The sequence below is a fragment of the Halichoerus grypus genome, chromosome X, assembly GCF_964656455.1.
Source record: "Halichoerus grypus chromosome X, mHalGry1.hap1.1, whole genome shotgun sequence".
Lineage (NCBI taxonomy): Eukaryota > Metazoa > Chordata > Mammalia > Carnivora > Phocidae > Halichoerus > Halichoerus grypus.
The window spans coordinates 76,949,296-76,971,526 of NC_135727.1; positions in this window are offsets into that span (position 1 = coordinate 76,949,296).

Sequence of the window (22,231 nt, forward strand, 5' to 3'; positions counted from 1 at the left end):
CATTGAAAACAGCCCCTCCTGAGGGTGGAAGCATTTTGTTGTGCGCATGCCTGAGAGCACTGCAAGGGAGTCCAAAGCTCTTTACGCGTGAGACTCAGGCCCCATCAAAGGCAAGACAAGACTCCCGGTGTGTTTCATTTAGCTAGCACAGCGGCCCTACTTTTGCATGGAAGTCTAATCGCTAGCATTCTAACTCGAAGAACCAACAGGGTACAGAAACAGTGTTTTAGCTTCCGACGACCTCTCTGTGGGAGGAAGCAGTTTAGGGTGTAGTGTGGGTGAGAGTCACGGGACTGGTGCCATTTCGTAAAATCGGGGTAGAGACAGGCCCGTACAAATGGCAGCTCACAAATCAAATCATGGTTATGGGGCTAGTAGCGTTGCCCCCGCGGAGTGCGCAGGCTGATATTCAGCCACCCATCTCGAAGGAAAAACTCGGTAGAGAACCTGTGCTTCATTGAAAACAGCCGCTCCTGAGGGTGGAATCCTTCAGTTGTGTGCGTGGGTGCGAGCACTGCAAGGGAGTACGAAGCTTTTTACGAGCGCGACTCAGGCCCCAGCCAAAGGCAGGACAAGACTCCCCATGTGTTTGTTTTAGCTAGCACTGCGGCCCTACTTTTGCATGGAAATCTAATCGCAAGCGTTCCAACTGGAAGAAAGAACAGTGTACAGAAACAGTGTTTTAGCTTCCGAAGACCTCCCTGTGCGTGGAAGCCGTTTAGGGTGTAGTGTGGATGAGAGTCACGGGACTTGTTCCATTTTGTAAAATCGGGGTAGAGACAGGCCCGTACAAATGGCAGCTCACCAATCAAATCATGGTTATGGGGCTAGTAGCATTGCCCAGGGGGTGCGTGCAGCCTGAAAGCCAGCCACCTAACTCGAAGGAAAAACTCGGTACAGAATCCGTGCTTATTGAAAACAGCCGCCCCTGAGGGTGGAAGCATTTTGTTGTGTGCATGCCTGAGAGCACTGCAAGGGAGTCCAAAGCTCATTACGAGTGAGACTCAGGCCCCAGCAAAGGCAAGACAAGACTCCCGGTGTGTTTCATTTAGCTAGCACAGCGGCCCTACTTTTGCATAGAAGTCGAATCGCTAGAATTCTAACTCGAAGAAACAAGAGTGTACAGAAACACTGTTTTATCTTCCGACGACCTCTCTGTGGGAGGAAGCCGTTTAGGGTGTACTGTGGGTGAGAGCCTGGGGATGAGTTCCATTTCGTAAAATCGGGGTAGAGACAGGCCGGTACAGAAGGCAGCTCACAAATCACATCATGGTTATGGGGCTAGTAGCGGTGCCCCAGGGGAGCGTGCAGGCTGAAATTCAGCCACCTACCTCGAAGGAAAAACTCGCTAGAGAATCCGTGCTTCAGCAAAAAGAGCCGCTCCGGAGGGTGGAAGCATTTTGTTGTGTGCGTGCGTGAGAGCACTGCCAGGGAGTCTAAAGCTCTTACGAATGAGACTCAGGCCCCACCAAAAGGCAGGACAAGACTCCCGGTGTGTTTGACCTAGCATGCACTGCGGCCCTACTTTTGCATTGAAGTCTAATCGGTAGGGTTCTAACTCGAACAAACAACCGTGTACAGAAACAGGGTTTTAGCTTCCGACGACCTCTCTGTGGGAGGAAGCCGTTTAGGGTGTACTGTGTGTGAGAGCCTGGGGATGGGTTCCATTTCGTAAAATCGGGGTAGAGACAGGCCGGAACAGAAGGCAGCTCACAAATCACATCATGTTTATGGGGCTAGGAGCGTGGCCACGGGGGAGCGTGCAGGCTGAAAGTCAGCCACCTAACACGAAGGAAACCTCGGTAGAGAATCCGTGCTTCAGCGACAACAGCCGCTACTGAGGGCGGAAGCATTTTGTTGTGTGCGTGCGTGAGAGCACTGAAAGGGATTCCAAACCTTTTCACGAGTGAAACTCAGGCCCCAGCAAAAGGCAGAACAACACTCCCCATGTGTTTGACTAAGCTAGCACAGCGGCCCTACTTTTGCATTGAAGTCTAATCAGTAGGGTTCTACTCGAACAAACAACAGTGTCCAGAAACAGGGTTTTAGCTTCCAATGACCTCTCTGTGGGAGGAAGAAGTTTCGGGTTTAGTTTGGGTGAGAGCCACAGGACTGGTTCCACTTCGGAAAATCGGGGTAGAGACAGGTCGGTACCGAAGGCAGCTCACAAATCACATCATGGTTATGGGGCTAGTAGCATTGCCCCGGGTTGTGCGTGGAGGCTGAAAGCCAGCCACCTAACTCGAAGGAAAAACTCGGTAGAGGATCTGTGCTTCATTGAAAACAGCCCCTCCTGAGGGTGGAAGCATTTTGTTGTGCGCATGCCTGAGAGCACTGCAAGGGAGTCCAAAGCTCTTTACGCGTGAGACTCAGGCCCCATCAAAGGCAAGACAAGACTCCCGGTGTGTTTCATTTAGCTAGCACAGCGGCCCTACTTTTGCATGGAAGTCTAATCGCTAGCATTCTAACTCGAAGAACCAACAGGGTACAGAAACAGTGTTTTAGCTTCCGACGACCTCTCTGTGGGAGGAAGCAGTTTAGGGTGTAGTGTGGGTGAGAGTCACGGGACTGGTGCCATTTCGTAAAATCGGGGTAGAGACAGGCCCGTACAAATGGCAGCTCACAAATCAAATCATGGTTATGGGGCTAGTAGCGTTGCCCCCGCGGAGTGCGCAGGCTGATATTCAGCCACCCATCTCGAAGGAAAAACTCGGTAGAGAACCTGTGCTTCATTGAAAACAGCCGCTCCTGAGGGTGGAATCCTTCAGTTGTGTGCGTGGGTGCGAGCACTGCAAGGGAGTACGAAGCTTTTTACGAGCGCGACTCAGGCCCCAGCCAAAGGCAGGACAAGACTCCCCATGTGTTTGTTTTAGCTAGCACTGCGGCCCTACTTTTGCATGGAAATCTAATCGCAAGCGTTCCAACTGGAAGAAAGAACAGTGTACAGAAACAGTGTTTTAGCTTCCGAAGACCTCCCTGTGCGTGGAAGCCGTTTAGGGTGTAGTGTGGATGAGAGTCACGGGACTTGTTCCATTTTGTAAAATCGGGGTAGAGACAGGCCCGTACAAATGGCAGCTCACCAATCAAATCATGGTTATGGGGCTAGTAGCATTGCCCAGGGGGTGCGTGCAGCCTGAAAGCCAGCCACCTAACTCGAAGGAAAAACTCGGTACAGAATCCGTGCTTATTGAAAACAGCCGCCCCTGAGGGTGGAAGCATTTTGTTGTGTGCATGCCTGAGAGCACTGCAAGGGAGTCCAAAGCTCATTACGAGTGAGACTCAGGCCCCAGCAAAGGCAAGACAAGACTCCCGGTGTGTTTCATTTAGCTAGCACAGCGGCCCTACTTTTGCATAGAAGTCGAATCGCTAGAATTCTAACTCGAAGAAACAAGAGTGTACAGAAACACTGTTTTATCTTCCGACGACCTCTCTGTGGGAGGAAGCCGTTTAGGGTGTACTGTGGGTGAGAGCCTGGGGATGAGTTCCATTTCGTAAAATCGGGGTAGAGACAGGCCGGTACAGAAGGCAGCTCACAAATCACATCATGGTTATGGGGCTAGTAGCGGTGCCCCAGGGGAGCGTGCAGGCTGAAATTCAGCCACCTACCTCGAAGGAAAAACTCGCTAGAGAATCCGTGCTTCAGCAAAAAGAGCCGCTCCGGAGGGTGGAAGCATTTTGTTGTGTGCGTGCGTGAGAGCACTGCCAGGGAGTCTAAAGCTCTTACGAATGAGACTCAGGCCCCACCAAAAGGCAGGACAAGACTCCCGGTGTGTTTGACCTAGCATGCACTGCGGCCCTACTTTTGCATTGAAGTCTAATCGGTAGGGTTCTAACTCGAACAAACAACCGTGTACAGAAACAGGGTTTTGGCTTCCGACGACCTCTCTGTGGGAGGAAGCCGTTTAGGGTGTACTGTGTGTGAGAGCCTGGGGATGGGTTCCATTTCGTAAAATCGGGGTAGAGACAGGCCGGAACAGAAGGCAGCTCACAAATCACATCATGTTTATGGGGCTAGGAGCGTGGCCACGGGGGAGCGTGCAGGCTGAAAGTCAGCCACCTAACACGAAGGAAACCTCGGTAGAGAATCCGTGCTTCAGCGACAACAGCCGCTACTGAGGGCGGAAGCATTTTGTTGTGTGCGTGCGTGAGAGCACTGAAAGGGATTCCAAACCTTTTCACGAGTGAAACTCAGGCCCCAGCAAAAGGCAGAACAACACTCCCCATGTGTTTGACTAAGCTAGCACAGCGGCCCTACTTTTGCATTGAAGTCTAATCAGTAGGGTTCTACTCGAACAAACAACAGTGTCCAGAAACAGGGTTTTAGCTTCCAATGACCTCTCTGTGGGAGGAAGAAGTTTCGGGTTTAGTTTGGGTGAGAGCCACAGGACTGGTTCCACTTCGGAAAATCGGGGTAGAGACAGGTCGGTACCGAAGGCAGCTCACAAATCACATCATGGTTATGGGGCTAGTAGCATTGCCCCGGGTTGTGCGTGGAGGCTGAAAGCCAGCCACCTAACTCGAAGGAAAAACTCGGTAGAGGATCTGTGCTTCATTGAAAACAGCCCCTCCTGAGGGTGGAAGCATTTTGTTGTGCGCATGCCTGAGAGCACTGCAAGGGAGTCCAAAGCTCTTTACGCGTGAGACTCAGGCCCCATCAAAGGCAAGACAAGACTCCCGGTGTGTTTCATTTAGCTAGCACAGCGGCCCTACTTTTGCATGGAAGTCTAATCGCTAGCATTCTAACTCGAAGAACCAACAGGGTACAGAAACAGTGTTTTAGCTTCCGACGACCTCTCTGTGGGAGGAAGCAGTTTAGGGTGTAGTGTGGGTGAGAGTCACGGGACTGGTGCCATTTCGTAAAATCGGGGTAGAGACAGGCCCGTACAAATGGCAGCTCACAAATCAAATCATGGTTATGGGGCTAGTAGCGTTGCCCCCGCGGAGTGCGCAGGCTGATATTCAGCCACCCATCTCGAAGGAAAAACTCGGTAGAGAACCTGTGCTTCATTGAAAACAGCCGCTCCTGAGGGTGGAATCCTTCAGTTGTGTGCGTGGGTGCGAGCACTGCAAGGGAGTACGAAGCTTTTTACGAGCGCGACTCAGGCCCCAGCCAAAGGCAGGACAAGACTCCCCATGTGTTTGTTTTAGCTAGCACTGCGGCCCTACTTTTGCATGGAAATCTAATCGCAAGCGTTCCAACTGGAAGAAAGAACAGTGTACAGAAACAGTGTTTTAGCTTCCGAAGACCTCCCTGTGCGTGGAAGCCGTTTAGGGTGTAGTGTGGATGAGAGTCACGGGACTTGTTCCATTTTGTAAAATCGGGGTAGAGACAGGCCCGTACAAATGGCAGCTCACCAATCAAATCATGGTTATGGGGCTAGTAGCATTGCCCAGGGGGTGCGTGCAGCCTGAAAGCCAGCCACCTAACTCGAAGGAAAAACTCGGTACAGAATCCGTGCTTATTGAAAACAGCCGCCCCTGAGGGTGGAAGCATTTTGTTGTGTGCATGCCTGAGAGCACTGCAAGGGAGTCCAAAGCTCATTACGAGTGAGACTCAGGCCCCAGCAAAGGCAAGACAAGACTCCCGGTGTGTTTCATTTAGCTAGCACAGCGGCCCTACTTTTGCATAGAAGTCGAATCGCTAGAATTCTAACTCGAAGAAACAAGAGTGTACAGAAACACTGTTTTATCTTCCGACGACCTCTCTGTGGGAGGAAGCCGTTTAGGGTGTACTGTGGGTGAGAGCCTGGGGATGAGTTCCATTTCGTAAAATCGGGGTAGAGACAGGCCGGTACAGAAGGCAGCTCACAAATCACATCATGGTTATGGGGCTAGTAGCGGTGCCCCAGGGGAGCGTGCAGGCTGAAATTCAGCCACCTACCTCGAAGGAAAAACTCGCTAGAGAATCCGTGCTTCAGCAAAAAGAGCCGCTCCGGAGGGTGGAAGCATTTTGTTGTGTGCGTGCGTGAGAGCACTGCCAGGGAGTCTAAAGCTCTTACGAATGAGACTCAGGCCCCACCAAAAGGCAGGACAAGACTCCCGGTGTGTTTGACCTAGCATGCACTGCGGCCCTACTTTTGCATTGAAGTCTAATCGGTAGGGTTCTAACTCGAACAAACAACCGTGTACAGAAACAGGGTTTTGGCTTCCGACGACCTCTCTGTGGGAGGAAGCCGTTTAGGGTGTACTGTGTGTGAGAGCCTGGGGATGGGTTCCATTTCGTAAAATCGGGGTAGAGACAGGCCGGAACAGAAGGCAGCTCACAAATCACATCATGTTTATGGGGCTAGGAGCGTGGCCACGGGGGAGCGTGCAGGCTGAAAGTCAGCCACCTAACACGAAGGAAACCTCGGTAGAGAATCCGTGCTTCAGCGACAACAGCCGCTACTGAGGGCGGAAGCATTTTGTTGTGTGCGTGCGTGAGAGCACTGAAAGGGATTCCAAACCTTTTCACGAGTGAAACTCAGGCCCCAGCAAAAGGCAGAACAACACTCCCCATGTGTTTGACTAAGCTAGCACAGCGGCCCTACTTTTGCATTGAAGTCTAATCAGTAGGGTTCTACTCGAACAAACAACAGTGTCCAGAAACAGGGTTTTAGCTTCCAATGACCTCTCTGTGGGAGGAAGAAGTTTCGGGTTTAGTTTGGGTGAGAGCCACAGGACTGGTTCCACTTCGGAAAATCGGGGTAGAGACAGGTCGGTACCGAAGGCAGCTCACAAATCACATCATGGTTATGGGGCTAGTAGCATTGCCCCGGGTTGTGCGTGGAGGCTGAAAGCCAGCCACCTAACTCGAAGGAAAAACTCGGTAGAGGATCTGTGCTTCATTGAAAACAGCCCCTCCTGAGGGTGGAAGCATTTTGTTGTGCGCATGCCTGAGAGCACTGCAAGGGAGTCCAAAGCTCTTTACGCGTGAGACTCAGGCCCCATCAAAGGCAAGACAAGACTCCCGGTGTGTTTCATTTAGCTAGCACAGCGGCCCTACTTTTGCATGGAAGTCTAATCGCTAGCATTCTAACTCGAAGAACCAACAGGGTACAGAAACAGTGTTTTAGCTTCCGACGACCTCTCTGTGGGAGGAAGCAGTTTAGGGTGTAGTGTGGGTGAGAGTCACGGGACTGGTGCCATTTCGTAAAATCGGGGTAGAGACAGGCCCGTACAAATGGCAGCTCACAAATCAAATCATGGTTATGGGGCTAGTAGCGTTGCCCCCGCGGAGTGCGCAGGCTGATATTCAGCCACCCATCTCGAAGGAAAAACTCGGTAGAGAACCTGTGCTTCATTGAAAACAGCCGCTCCTGAGGGTGGAATCCTTCAGTTGTGTGCGTGGGTGCGAGCACTGCAAGGGAGTACGAAGCTTTTTACGAGCGCGACTCAGGCCCCAGCCAAAGGCAGGACAAGACTCCCCATGTGTTTGTTTTAGCTAGCACTGCGGCCCTACTTTTGCATGGAAATCTAATCGCAAGCGTTCCAACTGGAAGAAAGAACAGTGTACAGAAACAGTGTTTTAGCTTCCGAAGACCTCCCTGTGCGTGGAAGCCGTTTAGGGTGTAGTGTGGATGAGAGTCACGGGACTTGTTCCATTTTGTAAAATCGGGGTAGAGACAGGCCCGTACAAATGGCAGCTCACCAATCAAATCATGGTTATGGGGCTAGTAGCATTGCCCAGGGGGTGCGTGCAGCCTGAAAGCCAGCCACCTAACTCGAAGGAAAAACTCGGTACAGAATCCGTGCTTATTGAAAACAGCCGCCCCTGAGGGTGGAAGCATTTTGTTGTGTGCATGCCTGAGAGCACTGCAAGGGAGTCCAAAGCTCATTACGAGTGAGACTCAGGCCCCAGCAAAGGCAAGACAAGACTCCCGGTGTGTTTCATTTAGCTAGCACAGCGGCCCTACTTTTGCATAGAAGTCGAATCGCTAGAATTCTAACTCGAAGAAACAAGAGTGTACAGAAACACTGTTTTATCTTCCGACGACCTCTCTGTGGGAGGAAGCCGTTTAGGGTGTACTGTGGGTGAGAGCCTGGGGATGAGTTCCATTTCGTAAAATCGGGGTAGAGACAGGCCGGTACAGAAGGCAGCTCACAAATCACATCATGGTTATGGGGCTAGTAGCGGTGCCCCAGGGGAGCGTGCAGGCTGAAATTCAGCCACCTACCTCGAAGGAAAAACTCGCTAGAGAATCCGTGCTTCAGCAAAAAGAGCCGCTCCGGAGGGTGGAAGCATTTTGTTGTGTGCGTGCGTGAGAGCACTGCCAGGGAGTCTAAAGCTCTTACGAATGAGACTCAGGCCCCACCAAAAGGCAGGACAAGACTCCCGGTGTGTTTGACCTAGCATGCACTGCGGCCCTACTTTTGCATTGAAGTCTAATCGGTAGGGTTCTAACTCGAACAAACAACCGTGTACAGAAACAGGGTTTTAGCTTCCGACGACCTCTCTGTGGGAGGAAGCCGTTTAGGGTGTACTGTGTGTGAGAGCCTGGGGATGGGTTCCATTTCGTAAAATCGGGGTAGAGACAGGCCGGAACAGAAGGCAGCTCACAAATCACATCATGTTTATGGGGCTAGGAGCGTGGCCACGGGGGAGCGTGCAGGCTGAAAGTCAGCCACCTAACACGAAGGAAACCTCGGTAGAGAATCCGTGCTTCAGCGACAACAGCCGCTACTGAGGGCGGAAGCATTTTGTTGTGTGCGTGCGTGAGAGCACTGAAAGGGATTCCAAACCTTTTCACGAGTGAAACTCAGGCCCCAGCAAAAGGCAGAACAACACTCCCCATGTGTTTGACTAAGCTAGCACAGCGGCCCTACTTTTGCATTGAAGTCTAATCAGTAGGGTTCTACTCGAACAAACAACAGTGTCCAGAAACAGGGTTTTAGCTTCCAATGACCTCTCTGTGGGAGGAAGAAGTTTCGGGTTTAGTTTGGGTGAGAGCCACAGGACTGGTTCCACTTCGGAAAATCGGGGTAGAGACAGGTCGGTACCGAAGGCAGCTCACAAATCACATCATGGTTATGGGGCTAGTAGCATTGCCCCGGGTTGTGCGTGGAGGCTGAAAGCCAGCCACCTAACTCGAAGGAAAAACTCGGTAGAGGATCTGTGCTTCATTGAAAACAGCCCCTCCTGAGGGTGGAAGCATTTTGTTGTGCGCATGCCTGAGAGCACTGCAAGGGAGTCCAAAGCTCTTTACGCGTGAGACTCAGGCCCCATCAAAGGCAAGACAAGACTCCCGGTGTGTTTCATTTAGCTAGCACAGCGGCCCTACTTTTGCATGGAAGTCTAATCGCTAGCATTCTAACTCGAAGAACCAACAGGGTACAGAAACAGTGTTTTAGCTTCCGACGACCTCTCTGTGGGAGGAAGCAGTTTAGGGTGTAGTGTGGGTGAGAGTCACGGGACTGGTGCCATTTCGTAAAATCGGGGTAGAGACAGGCCCGTACAAATGGCAGCTCACAAATCAAATCATGGTTATGGGGCTAGTAGCGTTGCCCCCGCGGAGTGCGCAGGCTGATATTCAGCCACCCATCTCGAAGGAAAAACTCGGTAGAGAACCTGTGCTTCATTGAAAACAGCCGCTCCTGAGGGTGGAATCCTTCAGTTGTGTGCGTGGGTGCGAGCACTGCAAGGGAGTACGAAGCTTTTTACGAGCGCGACTCAGGCCCCAGCCAAAGGCAGGACAAGACTCCCCATGTGTTTGTTTTAGCTAGCACTGCGGCCCTACTTTTGCATGGAAATCTAATCGCAAGCGTTCCAACTGGAAGAAAGAACAGTGTACAGAAACAGTGTTTTAGCTTCCGAAGACCTCCCTGTGCGTGGAAGCCGTTTAGGGTGTAGTGTGGATGAGAGTCACGGGACTTGTTCCATTTTGTAAAATCGGGGTAGAGACAGGCCCGTACAAATGGCAGCTCACCAATCAAATCATGGTTATGGGGCTAGTAGCATTGCCCAGGGGGTGCGTGCAGCCTGAAAGCCAGCCACCTAACTCGAAGGAAAAACTCGGTACAGAATCCGTGCTTATTGAAAACAGCCGCCCCTGAGGGTGGAAGCATTTTGTTGTGTGCATGCCTGAGAGCACTGCAAGGGAGTCCAAAGCTCATTACGAGTGAGACTCAGGCCCCAGCAAAGGCAAGACAAGACTCCCGGTGTGTTTCATTTAGCTAGCACAGCGGCCCTACTTTTGCATAGAAGTCGAATCGCTAGAATTCTAACTCGAAGAAACAAGAGTGTACAGAAACACTGTTTTATCTTCCGACGACCTCTCTGTGGGAGGAAGCCGTTTAGGGTGTACTGTGGGTGAGAGCCTGGGGATGAGTTCCATTTCGTAAAATCGGGGTAGAGACAGGCCGGTACAGAAGGCAGCTCACAAATCACATCATGGTTATGGGGCTAGTAGCGGTGCCCCAGGGGAGCGTGCAGGCTGAAATTCAGCCACCTACCTCGAAGGAAAAACTCGCTAGAGAATCCGTGCTTCAGCAAAAAGAGCCGCTCCGGAGGGTGGAAGCATTTTGTTGTGTGCGTGCGTGAGAGCACTGCCAGGGAGTCTAAAGCTCTTACGAATGAGACTCAGGCCCCACCAAAAGGCAGGACAAGACTCCCGGTGTGTTTGACCTAGCATGCACTGCGGCCCTACTTTTGCATTGAAGTCTAATCGGTAGGGTTCTAACTCGAACAAACAACCGTGTACAGAAACAGGGTTTTAGCTTCCGACGACCTCTCTGGGAGGAAGCCGTTTAGGGTGTACTGTGTGTGAGAGCCTGGGGATGGGTTCCATTTCGTAAAATCGGGGTAGAGACAGGCCGGAACAGAAGGCAGCTCACAAATCACATCATGTTTATGGGGCTAGGAGCGTGGCCACGGGGGAGCGTGCAGGCTGAAAGTCAGCCACCTAACACGAAGGAAACCTCGGTAGAGAATCCGTGCTTCAGCGACAACAGCCGCTACTGAGGGCGGAAGCATTTTGTTGTGTGCGTGCGTGAGAGCACTGAAAGGGATTCCAAACATTTTCACGAGTGAAACTCAGGCCCCAGCAAAAGGCAGAACAACACTCCCCATGTGTTTGACTAAGCTAGCACAGCGGCCCTACTTTTGCATTGAAGTCTAATCAGTAGGGTTCTACTCGAACAAACAACAGTGTCCAGAAACAGGGTTTTAGCTTCCAATGACCTCTCTGTGGGAGGAAGAAGTTTCGGGTTTAGTTTGGGTGAGAGCCACAGGACTGGTTCCACTTCGGAAAATCGGGGTAGAGACAGGTCGGTACCGAAGGCAGCTCACAAATCACATCATGGTTATGGGGCTAGTAGCATTGCCCCGGGTTGTGCGTGGAGGCTGAAAGCCAGCCACCTAACTCGAAGGAAAAACTCGGTAGAGGATCTGTGCTTCATTGAAAACAGCCCCTCCTGAGGGTGGAAGCATTTTGTTGTGCGCATGCCTGAGAGCACTGCAAGGGAGTCCAAAGCTCTTTACGCGTGAGACTCAGGCCCCATCAAAGGCAAGACAAGACTCCCGGTGTGTTTCATTTAGCTAGCACAGCGGCCCTACTTTTGCATGGAAGTCTAATCGCTAGCATTCTAACTCGAAGAACCAACAGGGTACAGAAACAGTGTTTTAGCTTCCGACGACCTCTCTGTGGGAGGAAGCAGTTTAGGGTGTAGTGTGGGTGAGAGTCACGGGACTGGTGCCATTTCGTAAAATCGGGGTAGAGACAGGCCCGTACAAATGGCAGCTCACAAATCAAATCATGGTTATGGGGCTAGTAGCGTTGCCCCCGCGGAGTGCGCAGGCTGATATTCAGCCACCCATCTCGAAGGAAAAACTCGGTAGAGAACCTGTGCTTCATTGAAAACAGCCGCTCCTGAGGGTGGAATCCTTCAGTTGTGTGCGTGGGTGCGAGCACTGCAAGGGAGTACGAAGCTTTTTACGAGCGCGACTCAGGCCCCAGCCAAAGGCAGGACAAGACTCCCCATGTGTTTGTTTTAGCTAGCACTGCGGCCCTACTTTTGCATGGAAATCTAATCGCAAGCGTTCCAACTGGAAGAAAGAACAGTGTACAGAAACAGTGTTTTAGCTTCCGAAGACCTCCCTGTGCGTGGAAGCCGTTTAGGGTGTAGTGTGGATGAGAGTCACGGGACTTGTTCCATTTTGTAAAATCGGGGTAGAGACAGGCCCGTACAAATGGCAGCTCACCAATCAAATCATGGTTATGGGGCTAGTAGCATTGCCCAGGGGGTGCGTGCAGCCTGAAAGCCAGCCACCTAACTCGAAGGAAAAACTCGGTACAGAATCCGTGCTTATTGAAAACAGCCGCCCCTGAGGGTGGAAGCATTTTGTTGTGTGCATGCCTGAGAGCACTGCAAGGGAGTCCAAAGCTCATTACGAGTGAGACTCAGGCCCCAGCAAAGGCAAGACAAGACTCCCGGTGTGTTTCATTTAGCTAGCACAGCGGCCCTACTTTTGCATAGAAGTCGAATCGCTAGAATTCTAACTCGAAGAAACAAGAGTGTACAGAAACACTGTTTTATCTTCCGACGACCTCTCTGTGGGAGGAAGCCGTTTAGGGTGTACTGTGGGTGAGAGCCTGGGGATGAGTTCCATTTCGTAAAATCGGGGTAGAGACAGGCCGGTACAGAAGGCAGCTCACAAATCACATCATGGTTATGGGGCTAGTAGCGGTGCCCCAGGGGAGCGTGCAGGCTGAAATTCAGCCACCTACCTCGAAGGAAAAACTCGCTAGAGAATCCGTGCTTCAGCAAAAAGAGCCGCTCCGGAGGGTGGAAGCATTTTGTTGTGTGCGTGCGTGAGAGCACTGCCAGGGAGTCTAAAGCTCTTACGAATGAGACTCAGGCCCCACCAAAAGGCAGGACAAGACTCCCGGTGTGTTTGACCTAGCATGCACTGCGGCCCTACTTTTGCATTGAAGTCTAATCGGTAGGGTTCTAACTCGAACAAACAACCGTGTACAGAAACAGGGTTTTGGCTTCCGACGACCTCTCTGTGGGAGGAAGCCGTTTAGGGTGTACTGTGTGTGAGAGCCTGGGGATGGGTTCCATTTCGTAAAATCGGGGTAGAGACAGGCCGGAACAGAAGGCAGCTCACAAATCACATCATGTTTATGGGGCTAGGAGCGTGGCCACGGGGGAGCGTGCAGGCTGAAAGTCAGCCACCTAACACGAAGGAAACCTCGGTAGAGAATCCGTGCTTCAGCGACAACAGCCGCTACTGAGGCTTGAAGCATTTTGTTGTGTGCGTGCGTGAGAGCACTGAAAGGGATTCCAAACCTTTTCACGAGTGAAACTCAGGCCCCAGCAAAAGGCAGAACAACACTCCCCATGTGTTTGACTAAGCTAGCACAGCGGCCCTACTTTTGCATTGAAGTCTAATCAGTAGGGTTCTACTCGAACAAACAACAGTGTCCAGAAACAGGGTTTTAGCTTCCAATGACCTCTCTGTGGGAGGAAGAAGTTTCGGGTTTAGTTTGGGTGAGAGCCACAGGACTGGTTCCACTTCGGAAAATCGGGGTAGAGACAGGTCGGTACCGAAGGCAGCTCACAAATCACATCATGGTTATGGGGCTAGTAGCATTGCCCCGGGTTGTGCGTGGAGGCTGAAAGCCAGCCACCTAACTCGAAGGAAAAACTCGGTAGAGGATCTGTGCTTCATTGAAAACAGCCCCTCCTGAGGGTGGAAGCATTTTGTTGTGCGCATGCCTGAGAGCACTGCAAGGGAGTCCAAAGCTCTTTACGCGTGAGACTCAGGCCCCATCAAAGGCAAGACAAGACTCCCGGTGTGTTTCATTTAGCTAGCACAGCGGCCCTACTTTTGCATGGAAGTCTAATCGCTAGCATTCTAACTCGAAGAACCAACAGGGTACAGAAACAGTGTTTTAGCTTCCGACGACCTCTCTGTGGGAGGAAGCAGTTTAGGGTGTAGTGTGGGTGAGAGTCACGGGACTGGTGCCATTTCGTAAAATCGGGGTAGAGACAGGCCCGTACAAATGGCAGCTCACAAATCAAATCATGGTTATGGGGCTAGTAGCGTTGCCCCCGCGGAGTGCGCAGGCTGATATTCAGCCACCCATCTCGAAGGAAAAACTCGGTAGAGAACCTGTGCTTCATTGAAAACAGCCGCTCCTGAGGGTGGAATCCTTCAGTTGTGTGCGTGGGTGCGAGCACTGCAAGGGAGTACGAAGCTTTTTACGAGCGCGACTCAGGCCCCAGCCAAAGGCAGGACAAGACTCCCCATGTGTTTGTTTTAGCTAGCACTGCGGCCCTACTTTTGCATGGAAATCTAATCGCAAGCGTTCCAACTGGAAGAAAGAACAGTGTACAGAAACAGTGTTTTAGCTTCCGAAGACCTCCCTGTGCGTGGAAGCCGTTTAGGGTGTAGTGTGGATGAGAGTCACGGGACTTGTTCCATTTTGTAAAATCGGGGTAGAGACAGGCCCGTACAAATGGCAGCTCACCAATCAAATCATGGTTATGGGGCTAGTAGCATTGCCCAGGGGGTGCGTGCAGCCTGAAAGCCAGCCACCTAACTCGAAGGAAAAACTCGGTACAGAATCCGTGCTTATTGAAAACAGCCGCCCCTGAGGGTGGAAGCATTTTGTTGTGTGCATGCCTGAGAGCACTGCAAGGGAGTCCAAAGCTCATTACGAGTGAGACTCAGGCCCCAGCAAAGGCAAGACAAGACTCCCGGTGTGTTTCATTTAGCTAGCACAGCGGCCCTACTTTTGCATAGAAGTCGAATCGCTAGAATTCTAACTCGAAGAAACAAGAGTGTACAGAAACACTGTTTTATCTTCCGACGACCTCTCTGTGGGAGGAAGCCGTTTAGGGTGTACTGTGGGTGAGAGCCTGGGGATGAGTTCCATTTCGTAAAATCGGGGTAGAGACAGGCCGGTACAGAAGGCAGCTCACAAATCACATCATGGTTATGGGGCTAGTAGCGGTGCCCCAGGGGAGCGTGCAGGCTGAAATTCAGCCACCTACCTCGAAGGAAAAACTCGCTAGAGAATCCGTGCTTCAGCAAAAAGAGCCGCTCCGGAGGGTGGAAGCATTTTGTTGTGTGCGTGCGTGAGAGCACTGCCAGGGAGTCTAAAGCTCTTACGAATGAGACTCAGGCCCCACCAAAAGGCAGGACAAGACTCCCGGTGTGTTTGACCTAGCATGCACTGCGGCCCTACTTTTGCATTGAAGTCTAATCGGTAGGGTTCTAACTCGAACAAACAACCGTGTACAGAAACAGGGTTTTAGCTTCCGACGACCTCTCTGTGGGAGGAAGCCGTTTAGGGTGTACTGTGTGTGAGAGCCTGGGGATGGGTTCCATTTCGTAAAATCGGGGTAGAGACAGGCCGGAACAGAAGGCAGCTCACAAATCACATCATGTTTATGGGGCTAGGAGCGTGGCCACGGGGGAGCGTGCAGGCTGAAAGTCAGCCACCTAACACGAAGGAAACCTCGGTAGAGAATCCGTGCTTCAGCGACAACAGCCGCTACTGAGGGCGGAAGCATTTTGTTGTGTGCGTGCGTGAGAGCACTGAAAGGGATTCCAAACCTTTTCACGAGTGAAACTCAGGCCCCAGCAAAAGGCAGAACAACACTCCCCATGTGTTTGACTAAGCTAGCACAGCGGCCCTACTTTTGCATTGAAGTCTAATCAGTAGGGTTCTACTCGAACAAACAACAGTGTCCAGAAACAGGGTTTTAGCTTCCAATGACCTCTCTGTGGGAGGAAGAAGTTTCGGGTTTAGTTTGGGTGAGAGCCACAGGACTGGTTCCACTTCGGAAAATCGGGGTAGAGACAGGTCGGTACCGAAGGCAGCTCACAAATCACATCATGGTTATGGGGCTAGTAGCATTGCCCCGGGTTGTGCGTGGAGGCTGAAAGCCAGCCACCTAACTCGAAGGAAAAACTCGGTAGAGGATCTGTGCTTCATTGAAAACAGCCCCTCCTGAGGGTGGAAGCATTTTGTTGTGCGCATGCCTGAGAGCACTGCAAGGGAGTCCAAAGCTCTTTACGCGTGAGACTCAGGCCCCATCAAAGGCAAGACAAGACTCCCGGTGTGTTTCATTTAGCTAGCACAGCGGCCCTACTTTTGCATGGAAGTCTAATCGCTAGCATTCTAACTCGAAGAACCAACAGGGTACAGAAACAGTGTTTTAGCTTCCGACGACCTCTCTGTGGGAGGAAGCAGTTTAGGGTGTAGTGTGGGTGAGAGTCACGGGACTGGTGCCATTTCGTAAAATCGGGGTAGAGACAGGCCCGTACAAATGGCAGCTCACAAATCAAATCATGGTTATGGGGCTAGTAGCGTTGCCCCCGCGGAGTGCGCAGGCTGATATTCAGCCACCCATCTCGAAGGAAAAACTCGGTAGAGAACCTGTGCTTCATTGAAAACAGCCGCTCCTGAGGGTGGAATCCTTCAGTTGTGTGCGTGGGTGCGAGCACTGCAAGGGAGTACGAAGCTTTTTACGAGCGCGACTCAGGCCCCAGCCAAAGGCAGGACAAGACTCCCCATGTGTTTGTTTTAGCTAGCACTGCGGCCCTACTTTTGCATGGAAATCTAATCGCAAGCGTTCCAACTGGAAGAAAGAACAGTGTACAGAAACAGTGTTTTAGCTTCCGAAGACCTCCCTGTGCGTGGAAGCGGTTTAGGGTGTAGTGTGGATGAGAGTCACGGGACTTGTTCCATTTTGTAAAATCGGGGTAGAGACAGGCCCGTACAAATGGCAGCTCACCAATCAAATCATGGTTATGGGGCTAGTAGCATTGCCCAGGGGGTGCGTGCAGCCTGAAAGCCAGCCACCTAACTCGAAGGAAAAACTCGGTACAGAATCCGTGCTTATTGAAAACAGCCGCCCCTGAGGGTGGAAGCATTTTGTTGTGTGCATGCCTGAGAGCACTGCAAGGGAGTCCAAAGCTCATTACGAGTGAGACTCAGGCCCCAGCAAAGGCAAGACAAGACTCCCGGTGTGTTTCATTTAGCTAGCACAGCGGCCCTACTTTTGCATAGAAGTCGAATCGCTAGAATTCTAACTCGAAGAAACAAGAGTGTACAGAAACACTGTTTTATCTTCCGACGACCTCTCTGTGGGAGGAAGCCGTTTAGGGTGTACTGTGGGTGAGAGCCTGGGGATGAGTTCCATTTCGTAAAATCGGGGTAGAGACAGGCCGGTACAGAAGGCAGCTCACAAATCACATCATGGTTATGGGGCTAGTAGCGGTGCCCCAGGGGAGCGTGCAGGCTGAAATTCAGCCACCTACCTCGAAGGAAAAACTCGCTAGAGAATCCGTGCTTCAGCAAAAAGAGCCGCTCCGGAGGGTGGAAGCATTTTGTTGTGTGCGTGCGTGAGAGCACTGCCAGGGAGTCTAAAGCTCTTACGAATGAGACTCAGGCCCCACCAAAAGGCAGGACAAGACTCCCGGTGTGTTTGACCTAGCATGCACTGCGGCCCTACTTTTGCATTGAAGTCTAATCGGTAGGGTTCTAACTCGAACAAACAACCGTGTACAGAAACAGGGTTTTAGCTTCCGACGACCTCTCTGTGGGAGGAAGCCGTTTAGGGTGTACTGTGTGTGAGAGCCTGGGGATGGGTTCCATTTCGTAAAATCGGGGTAGAGACAGGCCGGAACAGAAGGCAGCTCACAAATCACATCATGTTTATGGGGCTAGGAGCGTGGCCACGGGGGAGCGTGCAGGCTGAAAGTCAGCCACCTAACACGAAGGAAACCTCGGTAGAGAATCCGTGCTTCAGCGACAACAGCCGCTACTGAGGGCGGAAGCATTTTGTTGTGTGCGTGCGTGAGAGCACTGAAAGGGATTCCAAACCTTTTCACGAGTGAAACTCAGGCCCCAGCAAAAGGCAGAACAACACTCCCCATGTGTTTGACTAAGCTAGCACAGCGGCCCTACTTTTGCATTGAAGTCTAATCAGTAGGGTTCTACTCGAACAAACAACAGTGTCCAGAAACAGGGTTTTAGCTTCCAATGACCTCTCTGTGGGAGGAAGAAGTTTCGGGTTTAGTTTGGGTGAGAGCCACAGGACTGGTTCCACTTCGGAAAATCGGGGTAGAGACAGGTCGGTACCGAAGGCAGCTCACAAATCACATCATGGTTATGGGGCTAGTAGCATTGCCCCGGGTTGTGCGTGGAGGCTGAAAGCCAGCCACCTAACTCGAAGGAAAAACTCGGTAGAGGATCTGTGCTTCATTGAAAACAGCCCCTCCTGAGGGTGGAAGCATTTTGTTGTGCGCATGCCTGAGAGCACTGCAAGGGAGTCCAAAGCTCTTTACGCGTGAGACTCAGGCCCCATCAAAGGCAAGACAAGACTCCCGGTGTGTTTCATTTAGCTAGCACAGCGGCCCTACTTTTGCATGGAAGTCTAATCGCTAGCATTCTAACTCGAAGAACCAACAGGGTACAGAAACAGTGTTTTAGCTTCCGACGACCTCTCTGTGGGAGGAAGCAGTTTAGGGTGTAGTGTGGGTGAGAGTCACGGGACTGGTGCCATTTCGTAAAATCGGGGTAGAGACAGGCCCGTACAAATGGCAGCTCACAAATCAAATCATGGTTATGGGGCTAGTAGCGTTGCCCCCGCGGAGTGCGCAGGCTGATATTCAGCCACCCATCTCGAAGGAAAAACTCGGTAGAGAACCTGTGCTTCATTGAAAACAGCCGCTCCTGAGGGTGGAATCCTTCAGTTGTGTGCGTGGGTGCGAGCACTGCAAGGGAGTACGAAGCTTTTTACGAGCGCGACTCAGGCCCCAGCCAAAGGCAGGACAAGACTCCCCATGTGTTTGTTTTAGCTAGCACTGCGGCCCTACTTTTGCATGGAAATCTAATCGCAAGCGTTCCAACTGGAAGAAAGAACAGTGTACAGAAACAGTGTTTTAGCTTCCGAAGACCTCCCTGTGCGTGGAAGCGGTTTAGGGTGTAGTGTGGATGAGAGTCACGGGACTTGTTCCATTTTGTAAAATCGGGGTAGAGACAGGCCCGTACAAATGGCAGCTCACCAATCAAATCATGGTTATGGGGCTAGTAGCATTGCCCAGGGGGTGCGTGCAGCCTGAAAGCCAGCCACCTAACTCGAAGGAAAAACTCGGTACAGAATCCGTGCTTATTGAAAACAGCCGCCCCTGAGGGTGGAAGCATTTTGTTGTGTGCATGCCTGAGAGCACTGCAAGGGAGTCCAAAGCTCATTACGAGTGAGACTCAGGCCCCAGCAAAGGCAAGACAAGACTCCCGGTGTGTTTCATTTAGCTAGCACAGCGGCCCTACTTTTGCATAGAAGTCGAATCGCTAGAATTCTAACTCGAAGAAACAAGAGTGTACAGAAACACTGTTTTATCTTCCGACGACCTCTCTGTGGGAGGAAGCCGTTTAGGGTGTACTGTGGGTGAGAGCCTGGGGATGAGTTCCATTTCGTAAAATCGGGGTAGAGACAGGCCGGTACAGAAGGCAGCTCACAAATCACATCATGGTTATGGGGCTAGTAGCGGTGCCCCAGGGGAGCGTGCAGGCTGAAATTCAGCCACCTACCTCGAAGGAAAAACTCGCTAGAGAATCCGTGCTTCAGCAAAAAGAGCCGCTCCGGAGGGTGGAAGCATTTTGTTGTGTGCGTGCGTGAGAGCACTGCCAGGGAGTCTAAAGCTCTTACGAATGAGACTCAGGCCCCACCAAAAGGCAGGACAAGACTCCCGGTGTGTTTGACCTAGCATGCACTGCGGCCCTACTTTTGCATTGAAGTCTAATCGGTAGGGTTCTAACTCGAACAAACAACCGTGTACAGAAACAGGGTTTTAGCTTCCGACGACCTCTCTGTGGGAGGAAGCCGTTTAGGGTGTACTGTGTGTGAGAGCCTGGGGATGGGTTCCATTTCGTAAAATCGGGGTAGAGACAGGCCGGAACAGAAGGCAGCTCACAAATCACATCATGTTTATGGGGCTAGGAGCGTGGCCACGGGGGAGCGTGCAGGCTGAAAGTCAGCCACCTAACACGAAGGAAACCTCGGTAGAGAATCCGTGCTTCAGCGACAACAGCCGCTACTGAGGGCGGAAGCATTTTGTTGTGTGCGTGCGTGAGAGCACTGAAAGGGATTCCAAACCTTTTCACGAGTGAAACTCAGGCCCCAGCAAAAGGCAGAACAACACTCCCCATGTGTTTGACTAAGCTAGCACAGCGGCCCTACTTTTGCATTGAAGTCTAATCAGTAGGGTTCTACTCGAACAAACAACAGTGTCCAGAAACAGGGTTTTAGCTTCCAATGACCTCTCTGTGGGAGGAAGAAGTTTCGGGTTTAGTTTGGGTGAGAGCCACAGGACTGGTTCCACTTCGGAAAATCGGGGTAGAGACAGGTCGGTACCGAAGGCAGCTCACAAATCACATCATGGTTATGGGGCTAGTAGCATTGCCCCGGGTTGTGCGTGGAGGCTGAAAGCCAGCCACCTAACTCGAAGGAAAAACTCGGTAGAGGATCTGTGCTTCATTGAAAACAGCCCCTCCTGAGGGTGGAAGCATTTTGTTGTGCGCATGCCTGAGAGCACTGCAAGGGAGTCCAAAGCTCTTTACGCGTGAGACTCAGGCCCCATCAAAGGCAAGACAAGACTCCCGGTGTGTTTCATTTAGCTAGCACAGTGGCCCTACTTTTGCATGGAAGTCTAATCGCTAGCATTCTAACTCGAAGAACCAACAGGGTACAGAAACAGTGTTTTAGCTTCCGACGACCTCTCTGTGGGAGGAAGCAGTTTAGGGTGTAGTGTGGGTGAGAGTCACGGGACTGGTGCCATTTCGTAAAATCGGGGTAGAGACAGGCCCGTACAAATGGCAGCTCACAAATCAAATCATGGTTATGGGGCTAGTAGCGTTGCCCCCGCGGAGTGCGCAGGCTGATATTCAGCCACCCATCTCGAAGGAAAAACTCGGTAGAGAACCTGTGCTTCATTGAAAACAGCCGCTCCTGAGGGTGGAATCCTTCAGTTGTGTGCGTGGGTGCGAGCACTGCAAGGGAGTACGAAGCTTTTTACGAGCGCGACTCAGGCCCCAGCCAAAGGCAGGACAAGACTCCCCATGTGTTTGTTTTAGCTAGCACTGCGGCCCTACTTTTGCATGGAAATCTAATCGCAAGCGTTCCAACTGGAAGAAAGAACAGTGTACAGAAACAGTGTTTTAGCTTCCGAAGACCTCCCTGTGCGTGGAAGCCGTTTAGGGTGTAGTGTGGATGAGAGTCACGGGACTTGTTCCATTTTGTAAAATCGGGGTAGAGACAGGCCCGTACAAATGGCAGCTCACCAATCAAATCATGGTTATGGGGCTAGTAGCATTGCCCAGGGGGTGCGTGCAGCCTGAAAGCCAGCCACCTAACTCGAAGGAAAAACTCGGTACAGAATCCGTGCTTATTGAAAACAGCCGCCCCTGAGGGTGGAAGCATTTTGTTGTGTGCATGCCTGAGAGCACTGCAAGGGAGTCCAAAGCTCATTACGAGTGAGACTCAGGCCCCAGCAAAGGCAAGACAAGACTCCCGGTGTGTTTCATTTAGCTAGCACAGCGGCCCTACTTTTGCATAGAAGTCGAATCGCTAGAATTCTAACTCGAAGAAACAAGAGTGTACAGAAACACTGTTTTATCTTCCGACGACCTCTCTGTGGGAGGAAGCCGTTTAGGGTGTACTGTGGGTGAGAGCCTGGGGATGAGTTCCATTTCGTAAAATCGGGGTAGAGACAGGCCGGTACAGAAGGCAGCTCACAAATCACATCATGGTTATGGGGCTAGTAGCGGTGCCCCAGGGGAGCGTGCAGGCTGAAATTCAGCCACCTACCTCGAAGGAAAAACTCGCTAGAGAATCCGTGCTTCAGCAAAAAGAGCCGCTCCGGAGGGTGGAAGCATTTTGTTGTGTGCGTGCGTGAGAGCACTGCCAGGGAGTCTAAAGCTCTTACGAATGAGACTCAGGCCCCACCAAAAGGCAGGACAAGACTCCCGGTGTGTTTGACCTAGCATGCACTGCGGCCCTACTTTTGCATTGAAGTCTAATCGGTAGGGTTCTAACTCGAACAAACAACCGTGTACAGAAACAGGGTTTTAGCTTCCGACGACCTCTCTGTGGGAGGAAGCCGTTTAGGGTGTACTGTGTGTGAGAGCCTGGGGATGGGTTCCATTTCGTAAAATCGGGGTAGAGACAGGCCGGAACAGAAGGCAGCTCACAAATCACATCATGTTTATGGGGCTAGGAGCGTGGCCACGGGGGA